Source organism: Alosa sapidissima, chromosome 3 (genome assembly GCF_018492685.1).
Source record: "Alosa sapidissima isolate fAloSap1 chromosome 3, fAloSap1.pri, whole genome shotgun sequence".
Taxonomy (NCBI): domain Eukaryota; kingdom Metazoa; phylum Chordata; class Actinopteri; order Clupeiformes; family Clupeidae; genus Alosa; species Alosa sapidissima.
In genome coordinates this window covers 6,311,056-6,318,201 of record NC_055959.1, presented here as the reverse complement: position 1 = coordinate 6,318,201, position 7,146 = coordinate 6,311,056, and positions in this window count along the sequence as shown.

Genomic DNA, 7,146 nt, shown 5'->3' with positions numbered 1-7,146 from the left:
CTGCGCAAAATTAAACAGAGACGATTAATAAAGTTACATTGACAGACATTAGCAGCATAATGGCAGGAGAAAAATATTAATAAAACTTCGCAAACATTTGCAGTAACCGAGTCACGGTTTGTTTGTTTTTTTCCAACAAAGTGTTGACATCTTGTAGGTTAATCGGATGCACTTTTTGTCATTCATCTATAGGTGGCAGTCTTTCACACACAAAAAACGAACAACCAGAGGCCAATGCACAACAACTAGTATCCAAGTAGGCCTATCAAAGGAAGCTAGACTACCCTATGAGATATGCATGTGGTATTTAATCAATCAATCAATTAATCAATCAACCAACCAACCAATCAATCAATGCATAAACATCAACCAATCAATTTGTATTGACTTTGGGTCCAGATTCAAAACATACCTAATGACATTTATTCTCAAACAAACTCAAACAAACTCTGAGTTATGAAATATTGTAGGATCGTAAATTAGGATGAGGATTCAAAACATGATAAGGATTCATGAGCAAAGTATGCAGGACGAAAAGCAGATGTGCGGAACTATGAATGGAACTGGATAAAACTAAGAGTGATAGTGGAAAATGTGTTCAAAGGATACTGTACAGAAGCTGCTGGACGCATTTTGGGTCTCTTGAAAGCTTTGCCCTGGGTAATTTATCTGTAAACACCATTGCCCTGAAAGGCACCATTGGAGCCCTTTTTAATCCCCACCAATGTAAACTGTTATCAACTATGTTTTCCATTCCACATAGCCTACCATGTGCATAACATATACCCACATAATGATGATACTCTGTGGTAACTGGCCGATTTCAACCAGCTTCTGTTCAAAACCCTCTTGGCCTACTTTATAGCACTTTTGTTTACTGGGATTACATAAACCCAAGGTGTCGACCACAGAGGAAACACTACTCTCTGCATAATTCAGTGCTCCACTGTTTTGGACAGCCTTGGTGTTGCTGGAGGCAATTATGCCGAACGACCAACAATATTATTGGACAGGCTAGTGTGATGTGAGGTGACCCTGGGTGGTTTGCTTGGACATTGACCATCCCACCAAGGACCGCGAGGGCGTGAGGAGGTTTGCCACAAAGTCAGTCCAGTCTGACCATTGGCATGTCAGGGACTACTTGTTGATTGTCCCACATTATTCAATACGGCCCTCGTCTCCATAAGCCATGCTCTTCTGAGCATACAATGGAGTTTGTGACTAAGTTTGTCGCTATGTGATAAACAACTTTATCAGGCCCTGCGGCACATCTTTTTTTACAACTGGGCAAGGCAAGAGTAAAATGCTGTTTTGCCAGTGTGGGGCATGACAGTGTGTCTGAGACTGCAGGAAAGACTTGTTGAAGCCTATCAGTTCTTTAAGCATATTAGAGTATAATTATCTCTACAACCACAATGCCATTTGACAGCTCAGGAAGGTGCACTTTTCCTTTAAGGATTTGATTTTCCAGTCCTTGAAGCTTCTTTAAAAATATCTCTTTGTTGCAATGGTAGTCTTATTTGGTAACTCTAGCTTTTGTTATGTGAATGTATCATCATCATTACCCAATATATCAATGCTCAAATCAAAATGAAAATCCACAACAGCAACGCTGCTGATACTGTAAGGGTTATCAAAATGCAGTTGCAGGGAGTATTTTATTGCATAACCATTTTGAATGTTAAAATGTGAATTCTTTGTCCCTTCTTGACTAGGCCTACTATTGCCCATTGACAACTTGACAAGGTCAATGAGGCTGTGATTGAAATTTGGAACTGGAGCTGTCCCTGACGAGACAAATCAAAATCACCCAAATTACAGGATGTCCCTTAACTGGAGAGGTTCCATCAACTCCAAGGGCCATCATAAACTGTTTGTCCATCCAAATAGGTTGTCTGGTGTTGTGGCACAGTTATGTCTAGAGCTAGCGGGGAGAAAAAATATGCACTGCTGTGCATCAACCAAACGATTCAAGCCTGATGACATTCTGGAGATGAACAGCCCCAGCAAAATAACAGGCGTCAGCACCCACGCATCACCATGCTGGCCCAGGGGCTGAATAGCAGCGCAGCGCAGTTCATCTGAGGACACACTGTGGATGCTCAACTTGCCTGTGACTGTATGCTGTACATTTGCCAACAGACTTGCGTGTCTGATATATGGGCCCTGGCCTTGTTGGACACCAAAAAAGAAAATGTTTCTTTTTATTAGGGCACCCCAGATGGAAGGAACCAAAGGAAGTGAACATAAAAATACATTAAAAAAATGCACAGACCAAGCAAAGAAATGTTTATTACCATCAGCTATAAACAGCTTTATTTTCCCACAACACTTGCCCGTGTGTTTTCCTGCGTGTTTGTGAGGGCAATTACTGACGACCAGATGAGGAGCTACAGACTTAGAACCACCAGTAGATACTCAGACAGGAGATTATCATTTACAATGACAATCATTCATTTGACGGATGTGTTTATCCAAAGCGACTTACAGCAACAGAATGGCATTTAAGCTGTTAACATTTAAACATTTTCACATTTAAGCTACAGAACTACAATTACAGCATGCATCTGTAGCTGCAGCTACATCACCAACTCAGAGAGAGACAAAGAAATGCTGAGAGAATGAAGAAAATCAGGAAGTTCAATGTCTTGACTTGTCTCAAAGTCATCCTGCTGTCTTGACTTGTCGCAGTCATCCTGCTGTCTTGTCTCAAAGTCATCCTGCTGTCTTGAATTTCCCCTTGGGGATCAATAAAGTATCTATCTATCTATCTATCTATCTATCTATCTATCTATCTATCTCGTCTTGTCTCAAAGTCACCCTGCTGTCTTGACTTCTCTCAAAGTCATCCTGCTGTCTTGACTTCTGTCTCAAAGTCATCCTGCTGTCTTGACTTCTGTCTCAAAGTCATCCTGCTGTCTTGACTTCTGTCTCAAAGTCATCCTCATGTGATAGATAATCTGCACCTCCTCCACACGGTATCCTAAGGACTGAAAGAGAAAGGGACAAATACATGTACCTTTCTTATCTTTGGCCAACTTCTCTGAGTGGACACAGGACAATAAATCTAGCAAAAGATACAAAGCTCTTGTTGCGGTCAGCCCAGCTAACACAAGAACATGCCTCTCTTGGAAGGATGACAGACCTCTCTTGTCTGCCTGGCTCACTCCCCTCCTCATCCCATCTTAATCTCTCCTGCATGTCTTTGTTATCTTTACCCTCAACAAGGTTTTTTTCTACCCATCATTCTGCATTTGCCATCTCCATTGCTCTGCCTTTCTGCCTCTTTCTCTGTCTTCCCTTCTCTGTGTGTTCTTTTTTATCAGTCGATATGGACAGATGTCTCGGAGATTTCTCAGGACAAAAGGGATTTGGACGTGAAGTCCAGGGAATGTGGTAAGGATTTGCGAGGTCAAGAGCAGGAATGAAGGGATTAGTGCGGGAGAGGAAATTAAAGAGCCGCAGCACTTTTCCCAGGATTGCCAGTGAGATGTCACCCACTCTGGGCGGCTTCCCAGACACGGATCAAGGCTAGGCCCAGGCTGTTTGCGTTTCAGTGGGGAACTTCCTCTTTGAGTGCTCTCCAGTCCAAAACCATGACGTAAACCATGCTATCTCTACAGTGAAAACAGACAATTTACTATGAATGAACCATCAGATCTGTGATGTGGAGTGAACGATCATTAGATCTAATCTGATGTACAGTAATGGGTTTTGGACGCTTTAGATGTTTACCAAAACATTTGTCTCGGACAGTTAGTTTCCATTTTTATTATAATTAGTATTCAACTGGTGAAGCATTTACTGCACATGTTGGAAGAGAAAGAAAGAAAGCAACACAGTGAGAGACTAAAGTGCTGTAAACAAGTAGTAGTGACAAGTACCTTTAAAACTGTACAAGTGTGCCCATACAGTATAGGAAAGCATCCTCACATGGCAGAATATTTTACACAAGTGTCTAAAATATTTGCACAGTTCTGGAAATACTACCCATGACCCCATCTGGTATGTGAAGCAAGCATCTGTCAAATGGAATTCTCACCATGACACCACCACTCATTACACCTGCCAATAATCCCACTGACCACATAATGACCCTGCACAGACACGTTCACATCTGAATGCATTTTCTGTTTGCCCAGAGGAATGCTGTAAGCGCCGTTTTATATACAAAAAGAGAGAAGTCAGACACATTGCTCTTTTTCTGGGTTTTTTTTTCACTCTTATTTTGTTGCTGAAAAGATTCTGGCCCGGCCTCTTCCGTGGAGTGGCTATATTTGCGCCCCGTCTGAGAATCTAAACGCAAAAATGAAAAGTGACACCACTATTTTGACTAGACATGTTTTTTTTTCTCGGCTACCGCCGCGGGAGAGGCCAGAGGAAGTGTAGGTGACCGGGACTCGTCCACCACTGGCTTGGCACTGCCTCCTTTCCCTTCCTAAAGCTCCCGTCTGACGGAGGTGCGGGCAACTTCCTGCGGCTGACCAGAATCAGCCCCACCGCAGGCTGCCATGGAGATGGTAGGTGTGGCAACAGGCCAGATGGCAAGCTCCGCCACATCTGCTGAGTGTCTCCGCTGCAGCTCACTCTCTCTCTCTCTCTCCCTCCTTCTCTCTCTCTCTCCCTCCCTCCCTCTCTCTCTATCTTCCTCCCTCTCTCTCTTTTGGTCTGTATCTCTGTCTAAGGCACAAAAATAACTCCGAAAAAAGTTTGTTTATGGGTGGCTATGTGTTGTGTCTGTCTCCCAGCATCACTCCTTCCAAACCCATTGATTTTGTTATTGAGTCTCTTGCATCACTGTTTGTTTACTGTCAAAAAAGGGCACAATTTATAATCTGTCTTGGGTTGACTGTTTTTTTCCACAGAAAGAGAAGAGACCTTTGATGAATCATATTTCCTTTTACCTCCTTCCAAAACATTTCTCTTTATGTAGCTGTTTTTCACTTTTTGTCAGTGTTGTCTTGGTGTGTAGAACTTTTCAAGTTTTTCGAGTTTTTAAAAAGAAGCCTCGGGGATATTTCCTTCTCGCACACAGCTTTTTGGTGGACCTCACACCAACAGACAAGCCTGAGTTGTCACTGAGGCCTCTGTTGAACGAAGCCTAGAATTTATTTTGGAAAGCATGTGGTATTTAAACCTTTGCTCAGTCCTGAAGACTGGGTTGTGATCCAGTCGAGAAACTGGATGGATGGGACCGTGACCCAGATTGTCTGTGTAATTAAGCATGAAGCGTTAATTACAGTAGATGCTTGTGGGAGAGTGGGGCACACGTACTGTAACTGTAACGTCAAGGCCGGGGACACGCTGTCAACAGCACACCACCATATACAGTAGGCCCTGTCCACGCATGCGCCTGATGTTTGCAGTACACTGGACACACTGCACACAGGCTCAGACAAATCACACATCACCCAAGTGCGTTCACGTTTTTTTTTTTTTCACTTCTCGACCGGATGCCAGCGATACTGTCGTTCAGATGTTGCGTCGGGAGTTGATCTGTCACCTAGCTGTTTTGGAAAACATCCCTCATGCCACTGGCAACACTGGCAAGCATGATGCTGTTGGAAACTGGAGGCCAACGGCTGAGCACACGTGGACGCTGTCTGTATGTGGCCTTCGAATTTTACATTGTTGATGAGCGCATTTTTTTATTAGACTGTTCAGAACTTTCCTGCTGAAGGTTAATATCCTGAGCAGAGCCCTAGAGAGAGATCTATAAGGCTCTGATCCCGAGTAGCCACTGGTCTGGAACAAGGTGCACACAATGTCCTATCCAGTGTAGAGCCAACTTCATTATGAGGTCATGAGGTGATAAAAAACCTTCCTTTATGCACTCATTGTTTTGAATGATTATTTCGATGTGAACGTGTCCTCGTTACAAAGCGGCTTGATTCTGTGTGATTGTAAATGCACAAGTATGATGTCTTAACATTTTAAAATGAAAACTATAACAGTGAGAATTGTGTCACCCTTACAAAAGCAGTTATATGAGCTACATAACACTGTGTTATTGTCACCAAGTGTCATTTATTCCACATTTTTTAATCAAAACCAACATGTTTTCTCAACTGTCCAGTCCAGATGGTTCAATGTTGATGACTTTTTGGACAGAGTATCCACAGTTCTCATTTTCTTAAGGGCAGTAAAACTTTCCATTATGCCCTGAAATCCCCTGTTTGTTTTCTAGACTGTCCACTATGCCGTCACACCCATGAATGAGAGCGGGCAGATCCAAAGAGGACCAGTGTTGTTCGTGGACCTGTTTGTGCTTACTGGGCATTATGTGTCCCTCTTGCAACACTCCTCGAAAGAGTTGCGTTACCGTAATTTGCTTATGTGTCCCCGGAGACCAAGTGAGTGTACGAGTGAGTAGGCTCAGGAAAGAGCCAGGGATGAGACAACGGTTTCAATGTACCCCATGTGACATACTGTATTGCAAATGCACACAAACACATACACACATGCATACACGCAAACACACACACATGCACACACACACACACACGCATGCATGCATGCATGCACACACACACACACACACACACACACACACACACACACACGCATACACGCATGCACGCACGCACACACACACACACACACAGTTATACACACACATCAGAGAGCATGGACTTGTGGGATTCCTCATTGGAGTGATAGCTTTTACCAGGTAATACTCCTCTCACCTATTCCAGGACAACATCAGCTCACACATCATGTCACGTCACGGCGGAGAGCTCACGGGGTCCAGACCTCTCACCACCACACGCATCCCCAACCAAACCATCTCCTTCGCCACAGCCCACTGCAGACCCCCCCTCCCCAGACCCCTACGAGACCCCTCCTGGCCCTGTACAATTTAACAGGGGGGCTCGCATTCTCGGTAAGGTGCTGAAATCGCCGCGGTGCATTTTTCGCAAGTGTGTCCCACAGCACAGTGTCTTGTCCTGAATGAACACAAGTGCGTCGGCACTGTCACCTGACCACACATGCTTCTGCCATGTCTCACGCCACAACACGTTCCAAAAGATGTTGGGTGAGGGAACGTATCATGCATAGATTATGAGAAGATTTATCCTACCTGTTGCATCAACTATCTCTATCATACTGGTATACTATTATTTGTTTTCTCAGAATAAAGGAAGC